We start from the raw sequence: 19,204 nt of genomic DNA on the forward strand, positions 1-19,204 counted from the left end.
AGTATTACAGATGGTTCATATTGAGTCCAGACTGACGGGAATCTGAGTGTTACCAGCAACAAAATATTGTAATAACCAGACACAGCAACTAAGTAACAACTCTGCAGGCATCCTCTCATCTAGGAAAGAACTGACCACTAGGACAATATCACCAGATAATAAGTGGCCAATACAGTAAGGGAGGAGTAAGATGCCGTTATCTCTTTTATTCATGTACATGGTCCTGAACATGATCATGGCCCTCTCTTGGACTGATCTTCTAGTTACCACTTATATTTCGATATATTTGACAAAAATAAACTCTGGGCAATTTTCTAAGCCCCTGCTAGTTTGAGAAATTGGTTTTCCTGGAGAGCAGGCAGACTTCTGTAGAGCCCTCTGGTGAGAAAGTCGGGAACACACAACACACTGATTTAGCCACAAAGACTGGCAGCAAGAATGATTAGTCACTAACTCAAGACAAATGCACCAGTATGTGTGGTCTTAGATGGGAATCCTAACCGGAAGGTACAGAGCCTCTGCCAGGATATCCCTTTGAAGTTGACTCTCCTGGATCTTACTAAGAGAGCAGGATCCCTCTTTGAAAGAAGGGATCACAAAGAGACAAGGGAGGGAGTATTATGGAGACCATCCAAACCCTCACAGCTTCCAGGCACCAAGATAGAACTTCGATGGCACCTTCAATGACCATAGTCCAGGGTCACAAGGCAAAATATGGATAGCCTGTTAATCCCAGATCCCAAACTCTCACATAACTTCTACAAACAGATCCCCATGGATGTTAAAGAGCAGATGGAAAAGAACTGCCCCAATGAAATCATTAGGTTGAGTTCTGCCCCCAATAACCATCAACTATGGAAGCATCAGAACCACAGAAAACCAATGCCCAAACTCCTGCTCTTCAGTCAGTAGGACAACATGCAAGTATTCATCTTCCAATTATGCTAAGGTCATCCAAGATCATAGAATCTCTACTTTCTCAGACATAAAAAACTGAATCCCAGATAATGTAGCTGGTTGAGGCCCCCAGTCACTACCATGGAGTGTCCAGGTGTTGCCTAGCCAGGAGCTGTAGGAGCTTCTTCGAAAGAATTACTTTAAGGTTTCCTCTCCTACGTCCTGCAGGGAATGAGAAACTCCCCTTGTAACAAAGGATAATAAAGAGGGAAGGGGGGTATTGAGGAGAGCATGAAAGATCTATAACATGACTACCCCAACTGTGCTCTAATCTGGATAAATTTATTATTCTGACATTATTAGCCATTATGTACACTGAGACTTTCTACACTGGAGACAAATTCCTTGTGTGTTTAGTCACACTTGGACAAATAAATGATTCTCTTCTCTTCCCTTCTCTTCCCTTCCCTTCCGCCCCATCCCATCCCATCCCGTCCCATCCCACCTCACCTCATTCTATCCATTCCATTCCATTCCATTCATATTCTATTCTATTCTATTCTATTCTATTCTATTCTATTCTATTCTATTCTATTCTATTCTATTCTATTCTATTCTATTCTATTCTTGTATTGGTGTGGAATTAACTTAAAATTTAAGGCTTATGGTCTGTTAAATATAAAGGTGTCTACTAGTCATACTAGTACATTATTTCATTATTTCACTCCCTTGATTGCTTTTCATTTAATCAGAAGACAAATCCGCTTTTCTTGTGGATTTACTCTCATGACTTCTTGAATGCCTTTTAGCTCATCCATGTTCCTAAGAAATACAAACAGCTCAAAGTGAATTACACACAAATATTTTGGTAATTGAAACGGCTGTCAGTTGTGGGGCTTTCCTTCTCTCCTTTGTCTCAAGAGCCCCATGACCCATCAAGTGTGATGGGATTCCCCAGAGGGGAGAATCACATGGAAACAATCTGATGTAATTCTTCAGCCTCCCTCCATATTCTAAGCAGTTACCAAGGGATTGGACAGGTCATCCAACAATGGAGATGGGTATTATTGGCCTTTAATAATACCAAAGACCAAGAATGGGGGACACCTTGCCCAATCATCTCTGTTAATGTTGAAAACCATAGAAGAGAAGATTCCATCCAAAAGGACATCAGAACTCTTTCACCTGGGGGATTGAACTTTCATCTCCCAACCTCAATTTCATAGCATGAAGTACCTCAACCACTACAGAACAGAGTCTCCAGGGTTGTATCTGTGGGTTTCCACTAACTTTCTGTCCTCCAGCTGCCCTTCTGCACATGGAAAAACTTCAAAATCCACAGAGAATTTGCTTATTACTGTAATTATCATCATCCTGGTCTCTGTGACCTCTTCTGCTCCTTCTCCTTTGCCTGCCTTTGTTGTAAACATCAAACTGAAGCAACGTGGAAGGGATCTTGCATCAGAAAAGGATAAATGATTCTATTCATGCTGAGTGTTTTGCACAAGACTGAAAACAGGCACAGGCTGTGCTGTTGAATGTCCCTTTCTCTCCTTTCCAGAAGAAGCTCAGTTTGCCTCCATCTGAATCAGACATTTCCACTGATGTATCCATTCTGAGAGAGAGCTTTGAATTCTTCTTGGAGTTCAGAAACAAAGAACTGGTTGATTCATCTCAAGGAGGAATGGACCTTGTGCTTCTTGTTCTGATATTGATGCTTTCCCAAAGAAACTCTGGGAGGCTCAGAACCAAATGCCCTTCAACTCTGAAGAAGCGGGACCGAGAAAATCCACGGAACTATTACAGGCCAGGAGACCATCTCATCAGCGTGGTTGTCACTGCAACAAAAACTTTGCTTCAACCGTTACAGTTAAATGGCTCTCGTTTTATTTCTTCTCATACGTAAGATATTCAATGGTGGACTTACGTTCCATCCATTTGCTCCTTTCTTCTTTCACTTATTCCAAATTTGTAGGACTTGTAAGTTCTTGGATCATTTTGATTGATAGAAATCTCCTCCTTTGCCTTCTTTTGTGCTAGAGACTTCATGAATTGATGGGGCAGGGGACAAAACAGTAAAAGATCATGAGAAAGAGCCACAAAAATCCAAATGATTTTTATCTCCTCTTTCAGTCCTGAATTTATCTGTTGAATCCTGACTTTTATTTGATGTACAAAGGGTTGTTGTAGTTGCCTCTGTTAATCAGTATTAAATGCCTGCTCCTTATAGGAATAAGAATTATTTGTTTTTAGAATTACTTTTCTGGGTCAGCTGTTCTTGCTTTTGTGTGGGTTCTACTTGAATGACGGAATGGTTTTGATCCTGTTTACGAGGCAGATGACAATTAATAATCTAAAAGATGTATATTTACAATTTTAACGCTGGTGGTGTCAGGCCTGGAGGAGGATTATCTCTATCCCATCTTATCAACATGAAAAATAAATAGTGATAAGTAACCAGCATTTGCCTCTGTTTTGGGATCAGTATTGACTTAAGAGTCATACGTTTGTGGAGACAAATATTTATATGTATGTTGATCGATCAATAGATAGCAATAACAATAGCGTTTAGATTTATGTATATTCCACCCATAAAGCTTTGTAACACTCTCTGTAAAGCGGTTTACAGAGTCAGCATATTGCTCCCAAAAATCTGAGTCCTCGTTTTACCAACCTTAGAAGGCTGAGTCAACCTTGAACTGATTAGGGTCGAACTCCGGGCTACAGGCAGAGTTAGTCTGCAGAAACGCATTCTAACCATTGTGCCCCCACAGCTTAGAGATAGATAGATAGATAGATAGATAGATAGATAGATAGATAGGTAGGTAGGTAGGTAGGTAGGTAGGTAGGTAGGTAGGTAGGTAGGTAGATAGGTAGATAGGTAGATAGGTAGATAGGTAGATAGGTAGACAGATAGGTAGATAGGTAGACAGATAGACAGATAGGTAGACAGATAGATAATAGATAGAGATATAGATAGACAAACAGACAGATATTTACTGTTTGTGATGATGATAACATAAACGTTCTTTTACAGTCTATTATCTTCTGATCAATCAAGAATCATATGCTTCATTTTTGCCATTCAAATGGTGAATAAGAATCCCCAACTCCTGCACAATCTCACACTTGGTTACACCATCCATGACAACTACTTGGACACCCTTGTCACTTCAGATGCCTTGATGGACATGCTCTCTACTGGAGAAGCCAATATTCCCAACTACAACTGTGGAACGAAGGACAACATTTTGACGCTTGTTGACGGAGCTGAAAATGATATTTCCATCCAGATGTCAACATTAGTAGGTGCCTACAAAGTCCCACAGGTTTGTGTTTGTTTCTCTATCTGGTAAGTGAGTCGAAGGGTTGTGGGTGAACTGATGTCATAGAGAACCAGATCTTTTCCACCATTTCAAATCATATCTTCTCTATGGAATTTGAGAACATTTTTTCATGATGACCTGTTAACTCGTAAAGCATTTGCATGTCTGTTATCGAGTTGCTATGGGAGAAAAGGGGGCAACACATTCCATGCATACCTTCAGCTAGAATCAGATCTCAGATTACCACAGCAGGCTTGTGAGGCATGGAATTCTACAACCTGCTGGAGCGCCTTGTTTAATAATGTGATTTATATATTTGTATAACAGAAAGATACTGCAATGATTGGAAGCTCATTCTTTATACATTATTTATTCATATTGTTTTTACTGATTTTGTTTCTTTAAATTCTTATTGTATAAGGTTTTATTAATGTTCTGTGTTTTATATTTTTAATAATGTGTTTTCCCCAAAATAATACAGGGTCTTATTTTCTTTGGAACCTGAAATAAGCGCTTGGCCTTATTTTTGGAGAGGTCTTATTATTTTTGAGGTGCAGGAGGTGGCGAGTGTGGTCACCTCATGGCTGCTGCAATATTTTCAGCGAGGGCTTATTTTTGGGGAAGGGCTTATTTTCAGGGAAACAGAGTTGTGATATACCCTAATGACTAATCCAGAATAAAGTGTTCTAATATCTTCTGTTAAACACAGGAAATCCAAGCATTTCAGATGAATGTATACTTTTATTTTAAGCTAAAGCTCTCTACAAGAATCTGAACTACTATTGATTGATGATACATTTAACTCCCCCCCTCATGTTCAGCTTGGTCTTTTTCTACATGTTCATTTGGAACAAGTAGCATTTATTTAAAATTTATATTTTGGATTTGATCTTCCCCCACACGTAACCCAGCAATCTTCATTGTTTTTCCAGATCAGTTATGGGTTTGTTTCAGAGGCACTGAGTGACAAAAGTCAATTCCCCTTTTTCTACCGGATGGCCCCCAAAGAAGGGGTTCACTACCCAGCAATTGTCCAAGTGCTCCTCCATTTCAGATGGACCTTGATTGGCCTCTTTGCTCCAGAAACAGATGAGGGAGAGAATATCATGAGAACTTTCAGTCCTGTGCTGGTCAGAAATGGGATTTGTGTAGTCATATCGCAACAATTCATAATGACTGGAGTTACAGCATACATCAGGAATGCCATCTCTAAGTGGAGACAAGTCAATGTCTTTGTTTACTTTATAAAATATGGCACCATCATTGACAGGATTTTCCCTGTTCACTTAGCACTGGAAGGTTTACCAGGACCCATCCAAGGGAAGGTCTGGATCATCTCAACCTGTAAGGAATTAAAACTGAAAAGACACAGGTTTTACAAATACGTCCATAGTATTTTGAGCTTTACTTTTCAGGAAAAAAACAGGCCAAAAGATTATGCCTCTGAGCCCTACCTAATTATTCATCCCAAATACGCAGATCAGTCTTTTCACTGTTCTTTTTCAAAGCATGCCTTTTCTGTCAAAAGCCGGAGAAGATGCATCCAGAAAGCACCAGTGGAGACTGAAGACAAAGGGAAAAGTGTCCAGATGCGAAACGACCACCATGTTTACACTGTGGTTAAGACTCTGGCCCATGCCTTGAATGCTGCCTATTCCTACAGATTTAGGAGAAGGATGGAAGGCAAAGAGAGGTCGGTGGCCACAAGACTGCAGCCATGGCAGGTATGGGGTCCTAATCAGAATCCATCCAACTTAGTTCTAATGACGGTTAGAACAATTGATCAATGGAACAACTTGCTTCCAGAAGTTCCAAAAGACTGTGGAGGTTTCAAATTGTCTTGTAACTGTGTTGCTTGTCTGTCATGGAGCACCCACAACTTGTGAAGGAAAACTATTCCATTAAGAGCCAAGGTGGCGCAGTGGTTAAATGCAGCACTGCAGGCTACTGCTAGATCAGCAGTTCAGCGGTTCAAATCTCACCGGCTCAGGGTTGACTCAGCCTTCCATCCTTCCGAGGTGGGTAAAATGAGGACCCAGATTGTTGGGGGCAATATGCTGACTCTCTGTAAACCGCTTAGAGAGGCCTGAAAGGCCTATGAAGCGGTATATAAGTCTACTGCTATTGCTATTATTGCTATTGCTATTGGTTAATTGGTCTCACCCTTAGGAAATGTTTTCTTAGTCCTCGGCTGTTTTTCTCTTTGGTTAGTTTCCATTCATTGTTTCTTGTCATGCCTTTTGGTGCTTTGGAAAATGGATTGGCCCCCTCATTTTTGTAGGAGCCCCTCAAGTTTCCTGACAAAACAATTGATCACTGGAACCACTTTTCTCCAGAAATTGTGAATGCATGAATACAGGAAGTTTTTAAGAAGATGATGGATAACCATTTGTCTGAAGTGGTGGAGGGTTTCCTGCCTAGGCAGGGGGTTAGACTAGAAGATCTCCGAGGTCCCTGGCAACTTTGTTAATCTGTTCTGTTCTGTTCTATTCCATTCCATTTCATTCCTTTCCTCCTCTTCCCATCCCATCCCATCCCCATCCCCATCCCCATTCCCATTCCCATTCCCATTTCCATTTCCATTTCCATTTCCATTCCATTCCATTCCTTTCTTTTCCGTCCCATCCCATCCCATCCCATCCTATTCTATTCTATTCCTTTCCTTTCCTTTCCATCCCATCCCATCCCATCCCATCCCATCCAATCCCTATTCCCCTTCCCCTTCCCCTTCCCATTTTCTATTCTATTCTATTCTATTCCTTTCCTTTCCTTTCCATTCCTTTCCTTCTCTTCTCTTCCCATCCCATTCCCATTCCCATCCCATCCCCATTCCATTCCGTTCCTTTCCTTTCCTTTCCTTTCCTTTCCATCCCATCCCATCCCATCCTATTCTATTCTATTCCTTTTCTTTCCTTTCCTTTCCTTTCCATCCCATCCCATCCCCATCCCCCATCCCCATCCCCATCCCCATCCCCATCCCTATTCTATTCTATTCTATTCTATTCTATTCTATTCCATTCCATTCCATTCCTTCCCTTCCCATCCCATTCCCATTCCCATTCCATTCCTTTTCTTTCCTTTCCTTTCCTTTCCTTTCCATCCCATCCCATCCCCATCCCCATCCTCATCCCCATCCCCATCCCCATCCCCATCCCCATCCCCATCCCTATTCTATTCTATTCTATTCTATTCTATTCTATTCTATTCTATTCTATTCCTTTCCTTTCCTTCCCATCCCATCCCTTTCCCTTTCCCACTCCCACTCCCACTCCCACTCCCACTCCCACTCCCACTCCCTCCCATTTCTATTCTATTCTATTCTATTCTATTCTATTCCATTCCATTCCATTCCATTCCATTCCATTCCTTCTCTTCCCTTCCCATCCCATTCCCATTCCCATCCCCATCCCCATCCCCATCCCCATTCCATTCCGTTCATTTCCTTTCCATCCCATCCCCATCCCCATCCCCATCCCCATCCCCATCCCTATTCTATTCTATTCTATTCTATTCTATTCTATTCTATTCCTTTCCTTCCCTTCCCTTCCCTTCCCTTCCCTTCCCATCCCATCCCATCCCATCCCTTTCCCACTCCCACTCCCACTCCCACTCCCACTCCCTCCCATTTCTATTCTTCTATTCTATTCTATTCTATTCTATTCCATTCCATTCCATTCCATTCCATTCCATTCCTTCTCTTCCCTTCCCATCCCATCCCATTCCCATCCCCATCCCCATTCCATTCCGTTCATTTCCTTTCCTTTCCATCCCATCCCATCCTATTCTATTCTATTCCTTTTTTTCCTTTCCTTTCCATCCCATCCCCATCCCCATCCCCATCCCCTATTCTATTCTATTCTATTCCATTCCATTCCATTCCATTCCATTCCATTCCTTTCCTTTCCTTTCCTTTCCTTCCCTTCCCTTCCCTTCCCTTCCCATTCCCATTCCCATTCCCATTCCCATTCCATTCCATTCCATTCCTTTCCTTTCCTTCCCTTCCCTTCCCTTCCCTTCCCATCCCATCCCATCCCATCCCATTCCCATTCCCATTCCATTCCTTTCCATCCCATCCCATCCCATTCCCATTTCCATTCCATTCCATTCCTTTCCTTTCCTTCCCATCCCATTCCCATTCCCATTCCCATTCCCATTCCCATTCCTTCCCATCCCATCCCATCCCATCCCATCCCATCCTATTCTATTCTATTCTATTCTATTCTATTCTATTCTATTCTATTCTAGTTCTTTAAAAAAAAGTCCAAGGGAGATAGAGGGGAATCTTCTCTACCTCCTTATGGTACAAAAGCCACGATCTTTTGCCAGTTGAATTTCAAAAGCTCAGAAGAAAAACCTCTGTCCAGGTGACCAACCCAGATTGGATCCTGTAACATTATCCTGGGACATACATATTTGCCCTCATTTGAAAAAGGACCTTACCTAATTTTCAGCATGTCAAATGAATTGGTGGAAGATCTAGACATTCAGATTTTCAAGATTCTCTTAATATAGCCTTCCAATACAGTAGAGTAGAATAACAGAGTTGGAAGGGACCTTGGAGGTCTTCTAGTCCAACCCCCTGCCTAAGCAGGAAACCTTATACCATTTCAGACAAAGAGGTCTGAAGAGCTCCAACATCTTCTTAAAGACTTCCAGTGTTGGGGCATTCACAACTTCTGGAGGGAAGCTGTTCCACTGATTAATTGTTCTCACTTTCAGGAAATTTCTCCTCAGTTCTAAGTTGCTTCTCTCCTTGATTAGTTTCCACCCGTTCCTTCTTGTTCTACCCTCAGGTGCCTTGGAGAATAGTTTGACTCCCTCTTCTTTGTGGTAACCCCTGAGATATTGGAACCACTGTTACCATGTCTCCCCTAATCCTTCTTTACATTAAACTAGAGATACCCAATTCCAGCAACCGTTCTTCAGATGTTTTATCCTCAAGTCCCCTAATCATTTCTATTGCTCTTATCTGCACTCTTTCTAGAGTCTCAACATCTTTTCTACATCGTGGTGACCAAAACTGAATGCAGTATTCCAAGGGTGGCCTTACAAAGGCATTATAAAGTGGTATTAACACTTCATGTGATCTTGATTCTATCCCTCTGTTGATGCAGCCTAGAACTGTGTTGGCTTTTTTGGCAGCTGCTGCACACTGCTGGCTCATATTTAAAGGGTTGTCCAATAGGACTCCAGAATCCCTCTCACAGTCACCACTATTGGTTTGGTTTGGTTTATTGGTTGGTTTGGTTTATTAAATTTATATGCCGTCCTTCTCCCAAGGACTCAGGACGGCGTACAACATTAAAAGAAACACATAATACAAAAGTTGAGCAGGGTACCACCTATACTGTACCTGTGCATTTGGTTGTTTTTTTTGCCTAAATGCAGAACTTTACTTTTTTCACCCTTGAATTTCATTTTGTTAGAAAGCACCCAATGTTCAAGTCTGTCAAGATCCTTCTGTATCTTAAGCCTGTCTTCCAGAGTGTGGGTGTTGTCTGTAAATTTGATGAAAGTTAGCTCATCTGATCATGTTTCCCATCTGATTTACCTGAGAGAAGATTTTCCTTGCAACTTTTTTCTTGACGAATCTATGATTTCTTGTAATCACTTTGTTTTTTTCTCTGTATTTAATAATGCTCCTGTCAGGCCTGCAGTTTTCTTTTGGATCTTTGGCCTGCCACACTTTCTATTATTCTACTATGCCTTTTTCTATTATGGGAAAATGGGAGGGGGGAATTGTATGGTGTTACTTACTGTGTAGCCATAACAAAATCCTTTCTAGAAAGCCAAGGTCATCCCTTGTCTTTGCACCTCTGCACCTGACCAGAACTGGGTGGCTGGAACTGCCAGCATGGCAGTGGAAGATTAGACCATGTGATGGACTTGTGGGTATGGGGGCAAGATCTTAAACTTTCAACTAGGTGGGGAAAACCAGGAAGCTTTGAAATTCAGGTTTTCCCAGATGTGCCAACATGGCTCTCTTAATAAATTGGATCTTTGAGCAATACTTTGCCTTGGACTTTATTTTTGGATGCTATGACAGCTCTCTTTATTAATTTGTTTGTTTCATGTATTTGTACCTGTTTTAGAATGTTCTCATAATTGACACATTTATTAGTTATATTTTGTCATTATATATTTTGTCAATTTACAATTTTGTCAATTTACAATTTTGCTGATTTTGCTGAGCCTTTTTGTTCACTTTTGAAGACAATGGTAACTTTTGTTGTTTCAAGTTATTTTCAAGTTAGATACTTGTAGAAAAAATATGCCAATGTGAAAAAACTGTGTGGGAAGGTTTCTGCTCTTAAAAGTCCTGTATTTTTCCATTCTAGTTCCATCCCTTTCTGGAGAAGAATGAATTATGCAATCTTTCCCTGCTGAAACTGTACTTGGATGAAAATGGAGATGTAGCTGCAGATCTGAACATCATTAGCTGGCTGGTTCTCCCTAAGGAGGATCCCATCAAAGAGCAACTGGGGAGTTTTGGAAGACAGAGACTTATTATCAACCAAGATGCTCTTTCTCAGTTAAAGCTGCTCAACAAGGTGGGGAAAATATTGGTCTTTTTTCTTTTTTCCAAAAGGACCATTTCAATTTAGTGAAGCCTAGTAAAGATTAGTAGATACAAAAAAATTTAAAAGAGATATAAGCAAGAGAGAGCGAGATAAAAGGATGACCAAAAAATCAATAAATGATGGAATTCTAGAAAGATTAAGTGATGATGGATAATGAGAAAATATATGAAAAAAATGGGAAATACCATAATCCCAATAAGTGCAGACTGGTAGATGGTAATCTAAGATTAGCTAATGTAACTGTATTATTAATATTAATACCAATTTGGTAATGCTAAACCTCCCCTCTCCTTGCTATCTTGCATTGACTTTACTTTAATACTCGCTTTTCATCCTTGCCAAATGAACCTAGAAGTTATTTTGTTTAATTCTTGAAAGAAAGTTTTACCCAGGTTAATAGGTGCAGCTTGCAACAAGAATAAGATTCTTGGTAAAATATTCATTTTGACTGTGGCTATACGTCCCATTAGTGATAGCTGAATATTTTTCCAGCTTTCTAAATCTTTCTTTATTTGTGTCACTAGTTTATTATGATTATCATCCTTAATTGTGAAACATTTTGCAGACACCCAGATCCCCAAGTATTTCACTTTCTTAGTTATTTGCATTCTAGTTGCTGATTCCAGTTCCTCTTCTTGCCTTTTTGTCATATTCTTGGTTATCATTTTTGTTTTGCCTTTATTGATTTTTAATCCTGCCACTTTGCCATATTCTTCTAATTTTCTAATTAATTTCAGACTGGATTCTAATGGATCTTCTAGAACAAATACTAAGTCATCGGCATAAGCTTGGGCCTTATATTCTTCGTTTTTGAGTCTCAAACCTTTTATTCCCTGGTCCTCCCTAATTTCATTTAATAAAATTTCCAGGGTTAATATAAACAGCAAAGGAGAGAGGGGGCTCCCTTTTTTATTTCAATCTTCTCTATTAGTTCTCCATTCATCAGAACTTTGGCTGTCTGACTGGTATAAAGTTTTTCTATCATTTTTGTAAATTTTCTTCTGAATTTCATCCTGTCTAATAGTGTTATTATAAATTTCCAAAGTTGTCGAATGCTTTTTGTGCATCAAGGAAAACCAGTACCATTTGTTTTTCTGGATGCGTCTCGTAATATTCTATTATGTCTAGGATGAATATGAATAGATCATATGATTTTAAAATCATGGCTAGATGAAGAATGGAAGAATCCATTTTAATATAGCCATGAGGAGAAAGCCCCTGTTTGTCACTTAATGCTTAAGTCAATTCCTTCCCTCCAGATTTTATTAAATAGAAAAATCCTTTATTGCAATGTAATGTGCCACAAGCAAAAGGAGGAACTAATTAAAGAATCTACCAGTAGTTGTATTTCTTAAAACTGTTTTGAATTAGTTCAAGATGTTTTATTTATGTGAAGTTGAGACATTACTTAACTAATGTTCACACTGAACTCCATTTTCCATGGATGTTAGTCCTAAGTTGTTTTCATCAGCACTCCTTATTTTTCCGTTTAGTCTCTGCCTGAGTCCAAATGTGTGGAAAAATGTCATCCTGGATTTGTGAAGCGAGCACGAGAAGGAGAGCCAGTTTGCTGCTACGACTGTGTTCCTTGTCCAGAGGGGACCATCTCCACTCAGGAAGGTGGGTGAAACTGGATTCGTCCAGAGCATTTGGATCAATGTGTCAGACCTGCCACAACTTAAACTATATTTAAGTTTAAATATATAAAGTATATTGCAGTAATGCAAAGCCAGAACTGAGCATTGCATGCCAAAATCCCTAAATTCTACATTTCCCTTCCTTATCTATCTCACCTTCTCTACCCCAGCATAACCAATCAAGTTCAGGCAAGATAGTTTCATAAAGATTGGTCTAAGCATAGGCTGGTATGCAGCTCCTTCCTTCTTCCAGCTGGATGACCTTGAAGCAGCATCTCGAGCAAATACAACGTATACTTTCATTTTCCCCAAGCCTTCCCCCCTATATCATAAACAAACAGCTAAGATAATGATTAATGGAGACCTGACAGAGTCCATTGAAATAAAGAAAGGGATGAGACAAGGCTGCCCATTATCACCTTTCCTTTTTGTCTTAACATTAGAAGTCTTAAATAGAAACATCACAAAAGAAAAAGAAATTAAAGGAATGAGAATCAAAAAGGAAGAATATAAGCTACAAGCATTTGCAGATGATTTGTTTTTCATCCTAGAGGATCCATTAGAAACAGCACCTAGGCTGATAGAAAAAATAGAGGAATATGGAAAAGTAGCAGGACTGAAAATAAATAAAACGAAGATCTTGACAAAGAATATACCAACCTGATAAAAGGAAGAACTGGCGGGAACCTTGGAGATGCTAGTTACGAATAAGGTCAAATACTTAGGGATATACATAACAGCAAGATGTAGTGCTCTTAAAGAGAACAATTACTATAAGCTTAAACAACAGGTTGCGATGGACCTGAAGAAATGGGAAAATTTACAACTATCGATGATAGGGAGAATATCTACAATTAAAATGAACATCTTACCTAGAATCTTATATCTATTCCAGACAATTCCAATTAGAGTAGGGAAGGAATACTTTGACGACTTAAATAAAATAGGGTTGAAGTACATATGGCAGGGGGGAAAAAGCAAGAATAAAACTTAAACTGTTACAAGATGCAAGAACAAGAGGTGGACTGGGCCTTCCCAATTGGGAATTATATTACCAGGCAGCAAGTTTGATGTGGGTTAAAAAATGGATAACATTAAGGAACACTAGATTATTGACTGTTGAAGGACATGATCTATTGCTGGGATGGCATGCCTTTTTATGGTACAAGGGAATCAAATCACAGGGGTATTTTAGAAGACATTACCTAAGGGAGGCTTTGCTACTAAATTGGGAGAAGATTAAAAGACAATACTATCTAAAAGTTCCACTCTGGCTATCAAACATTGAAGCTTTTTCATATTCAATAATATACAAAAAGAACAAAGAGTTTAGATATGGTGAAATATTGAATGCAGCGGGTGAACTTAAATAAAGAGTTGGAACAGGAAGGAATGAAGATGAACTGTGCAAATATGATCTAGATATGAGAAAGATCGTAAAAAGGAAGGTTTTTATGATAAAATGACTCAGCTAGATAAAATTTTGACCGGTACTGATGAAAAAGTAATTTAAAAACTATATGGACACTTATTAGAGGTTAAGCTTGACTATTTTGCTGTTGTTCTTTATTATCAGTATGCTCAATTTCTTTCATTGTTTGTTTGTTTGTTTTATTTATTTATAGGCCGCCCTTTTCCCTGAGGGGACTCAGGGCGGCTTACAATCAAAAAGGAAGGGGAGTGTAGGACAATACGAAAAAAGAAATGTGCACAAAGTAAATTAGACAATAAAACTCAACATTCACTCAGCATTCGGGAGGGGCGAAATAAGATTATCCCCAGGCCTGACGGGTTAGCCAGTTCTTGAGGGCTGTGCGGAAGGCCTGGACGGTGGTGAGGGTACGAATCTCCACGGGGAGATTGTTCCATAGTGTCAGAGCCGCAACAGAGAAGGCTCTCCTCCGAGTAGTCGCCAGTCGGCACTGACTGGCGGATGGAATACGGAGGAGGCCAGCTCTATGCGATCTGATGGGACGCAGGGAGGTAATTGGCAGAAGGCGGTCTCTCAAATAGCCAGATCCACTACCATGGAGCGCTTTATAGGTGGTGAGTAGGACCTTGAAGTGCACCCGGAGACCAACAGGTAGCCAGTGCAGCTCACGGAGGATCGGTGTTATGTGGGCGAACCGTGGTGCGCCCACGATCACTCGCGCGGCCGCATTCTGGACTAGCTGAAGTCTTCGGATGCTCTTCAAGGGCAGCCCCATGTAGAGCACATTACAGTATTCCAGCCTAGAGATCACAGCCTAGAGATCAGCCTAGAGATCTTTCATAATGGAGCTACACGGGCTATTAGTTTCCAAGTATAATTCAATTCACTTTAAAGGATTAAATACACTACATGGCACAGAACCAAGTTATCTGTGGGACTTCCTGTACCTGAGGAGATTTTTCCCACCAAGTATAATAGGCACGCTCCAGGTCCATTCATAGATATTTGTTACCTTGTCAGTCCTTGCAAGCCTGTTGTCATGGTTCCAAATAGCACTCAAAATTAAATCAGAGTCCTAGGCAAAGGATTCCTCAAAGTTTCAATTTATTAAGACATCTATGTTGGCACATCTGGGAAAACCTGAAACCAAAGGCTTCCCAGTTTTCCCACCTAGTTGAAAGTTCAAGATCTTGCCCCTACACCCATAAGTCCATCACATGGTCCAATCTTCCAATGCCATGCTGGCAGCTTCCACCCATCCAGTTCTGGTCAGGTGCAGAGGTGCAGAGACAAAGGATGGCCTTGGCTTTCTAGAAAGAATTTTGTTATGGCTACATACCACACGATGGCTTGCAGGCCTGACACCTGCCTTTTCTGTTATAGTCCCTATGCAATGGAAAACCCCTTCCCCTTGAAATTGAACACCCCCATTCTTTTAACTTTCTTGAGAACTGGCTCTTTTCCCAGGCATTGGGATGAGGTGAGGTCATTGGAGGATGAGAATGTAGTGGATTGACTCAATGAAGGGTGGTTGTGGTGCCAGCCATTTAAGTTTTATTTTTTTCTTGTTGCTTTCATTGTTGTATATGTCAAGGGGGATGGAGGTTTTCTACTGCTTTAGGCTTCCCAAAGATTGGTTTAAGATGGGCAACCAGGCAAATGGGGTATATTTTTACTACTTGCTATGGCTCTCCTCTCTGTTGGTATCATGTCATCCAAAGAAGCTCTTGAAATGTAAAAAGAAGTATAAAAAGAAATATTCCTTTCTTTTTATCAGATACTGAAAAATGCACCAAGTGCCCAGATGATCAATATCCAACTAAGAACCGAGTCCAATGTGTTCCCAAAAGAAGAATCTTTCTGTCTTATGAGGAACATCTGGGCATCATCCTGATCTCCTTTGGCATATTCTTTTTTCTAACTACAGGATTTGTTTTAATCATATTCCTTAAATATCAGGAAAGCCCCATCGTCAAAGCCAACAACAGGGACCTCTCCTATATCCTCCTGGTCTCTCTCTTGCTTTGCTTCTTCTCCTCTTTTCTCTTCATTGGACGACCAAGGAAAGCCACCTGTCTTCTCCGACAAACAATGTTCAGCATTGTCTTCTCAGTAGCTGTGTCTTCTGTGTTGGCCAAAACAATCACAGTGGTGCTGGCCTTCCTGGCCACAAAACCAGGAAACAGAGTAAAGAGATGGTTGGGGAAGAGCTTGGCCAACTCCATCATCCTTTCTTGTTCTGGTATCCAAATTTTCATTTGTGCCATGTGGCTGGGAGTTTCTCCCCCATTTCCTGACTCTGACCTACACTCCCAGCCTGGGGAGATCATCCTTCAATGTAATGAAGGCTCTGTTGCCATGTTCTACATCACGCTCAGCTACATGGGTTTCCTAGCTGCCATTTGCTTCATGGTGGCTTTTCTGGCCAGGAACCTGCCTGGGGCCTTCAACGAAGCCAAGCTGATCACCTTCAGCATGCTAGTCTTCTGCAGTGTCTGGGTCTCTTTCCTGCCCACCTATTTGAGCACCAAAGGAAAGTCTATGGTGGCTGTGCAGGTCTTCTCCATCTTTGTCTCTGGTGCTGGTCTGCTGGTCTGCATCTTCTTCCCCAAGTGTTACATTATCATCCTGAGGCCAGATCTAAACACTAAGGAACATTTAAAGATAAAAATAGGGAACTGATAGTGAAATTGCTCTTAGAGTCATTAATTATAGGTTTCAATTATTATTGGTTTGTATGCTTCCTTTCTGTTTGACAATTTATGTTATTTAAAACCAAAGGAATTAAAATATGAAAAGTGTAAGAGTAATCCAACAAAAATCCAAGATAATTATCAAACAATAAAACAAATGAATTAATAATTAATTTTTGTTTCTTTAAAAACTGTTGGAGAAGTCTGGGGGCTCACAGGGTTATAACGCTGGCTTCGAAATCCACAAGCCATTTTCAAAATCTGAGTGCTGCTGTGTGAGGGGGTGAACTCCCAAACTGAGAAACTTCAGAAATCTAACGGATCTCATTGTTTTATATCAATATGGAAAGGCAACACAGGAGCTGTCAAGAAAAAGAAACACAAACATTTCTATCCTCTCCCTGTCTTCCTTTTTATCAAAGTATGCAGTCCACAGGACATCACTTTCTTTTCCCTTAGTCAGCTATCCTCCAAGAATTTATATTGCTAAACAGATGGTAAATATAATTTCACTTCAGGACAAGCAATTTTAAAATCAGCTCCAATTTAGGAATGAGACATGGAGATCTAATAGAAAAGAAAATCCCAAACATTCTTAACATTAGGCAGGGATCAAGGATTGCTTCCTTACTTTTGGACATCCATTTGTCTGGACTGGCAGAGGGCAGTGGTAGGGTTCATTTGGTTTGCACTGGTTCAGGAGAACCATTTGTTACCTTTTTGTGGAGTTCTGCAAACTATCTGAATAGTCAAGGCTGCCTGCCTGCCTGCCTGCATGCCTGCCTGCCTGCCAGCCTGCCTAATGATTCAAGTAGCTCACACACATCTCAGACATTCCTGCCCATTTGTAATTAGCCAAAGGAAAAGGAAAAGAAGAAATAACCAAGTAGCCATTCCCTCAGACCCTTTAAAACTTCAGGGGCAACGGGAATAAAGTGAAAGAGACCATGGAAACTATCAAGGTCACCACTGCAGGTACTGGAGAAAGAGATGGACTGTTCCCATAACAAAAGAATGTCCCACAATTGGACAATGTGACCATCTAGGGGTGGAGAGAAGAAAGTATTGTTTAACTGAAAAAGCATTTGTGCAGGAAACCAGAACTGGTTTTGAGCAGGAAACCAGAATTGGGACAGCAATGGTCATAAGTATGAACCAATTGCCAAGCATCTGCATTTTGATCACGGGTTGCTGCAAAGGAAGGAACTGTGAAAAATGGTCATACGTCTCTTTTTTTCCATGTCATTGAATGGGGATTCTGTGACTCAGTGGCTAAGACACTGATCTTGTTTATCAGAAGGGTTGGGGTAGGATATTGTAAATCCAGGGGAAGGATACTGTAAACTCTCCATTCCCTCCACACTCCCAGGGTAAGGATACTGTAAAACCTCCATTCCCTCCCAGGGGAAGGATATTGCAAAATCCCCATTCCCTCCCCACTCCAGGCAAATGATATTGCAAAATCTCCATTCCCAGAGGGGGCAGCCAGAGGTGATATTTGCTGGTTCTCCGAACTATTCAAAATTTCCACTACCAGTTCTACAGAACCTGCCAAATTTCACCCCTCGCCCTGCAGTATTCTCACCTTCCTTGAAATGTAATAAGGAGGGAGGGCCATGTGGGTTGTTTCAGTTTCCCGTTTTTAGGACGGCCATTACAATAAACATCTTCACACATCTGGATTGGCTAAATCCACATTCAGACTGGAGGGAGGGGATTCTAAAGCCCTATTTCTAACTGTATAGTTTTTTTGGGGGGGGATTTAGAGTCTGCTTCACCTGTCCTGCTGTCACTTCTTCTCAATAAAAGGTTCCTTTTGAAATACCACATTTTAAGAATCAATACTTTCTTGAGAAAGGAGGAGAGGCAGGTCCTTACAGGGAGTATCAAACACAAAGCATGGAGGGCCACCTTATCCAGTTGTCTCAGTTAATTAGGAAATGCATAGAGGAGAAGATGCCATCCAAAAGAATATCAGAACTCTTTTATCTGGGGTTGAATTCTTAACATTTATTTCCTAACATATCCCAGTAGGAAGGGCCACGACCACTCCACAATTCTGCCCTTGGGGCTATTCCTGTGATTTTGTAGTAACATGCAGTTCCCCAGCTGCCCCTCTGCACATGGAGTCCTGGAAGAAGTTCAAAGTCCCCAGAGAAGTTGCTTCTCCCTGCAATTATCACCATCCTGTACTTTGAGACCTTGTCTGATACTTCTCCAGTGGCTTCCTTTGATGTAAACCCAGACCTAAGCAACAAGTAATCTTGCACCAGAAAAGGATAAATACTTCTAGTTATGTTGGGTGTTTTCACAAGATTTAGGACAGGCAGAGGATGTGCACTTGAATGTACCTTTCTCTCCTTTTCTTGTGAAGCTCAGTTTGTCTCTGTCTAAACCAGGAAAGCCACTGGCATTTCCATCTTGTGAGAATGCTTTGAATTCTTCTAACTTCTTGAGGTTTAGAAATAGAGAAGTGGCTGATTCAGGCCAAGGAGAAATGGACCTCAGGCTTCTGCTTCCCGTGCTGTTGGTGGTTCTGATGCACAAAAACTGTGGAGGTCTCAGAAAGAAATGTCCCCTGACTTTGAAGAAGCAGGACAAAGGAAACCCTTGGAACTATTATGGGGCAGGAGACCAC

This window comes from Thamnophis elegans, chromosome 2, assembly GCF_009769535.1.
Source record: "Thamnophis elegans isolate rThaEle1 chromosome 2, rThaEle1.pri, whole genome shotgun sequence".
Taxonomy (NCBI): domain Eukaryota; kingdom Metazoa; phylum Chordata; class Lepidosauria; order Squamata; family Colubridae; genus Thamnophis; species Thamnophis elegans.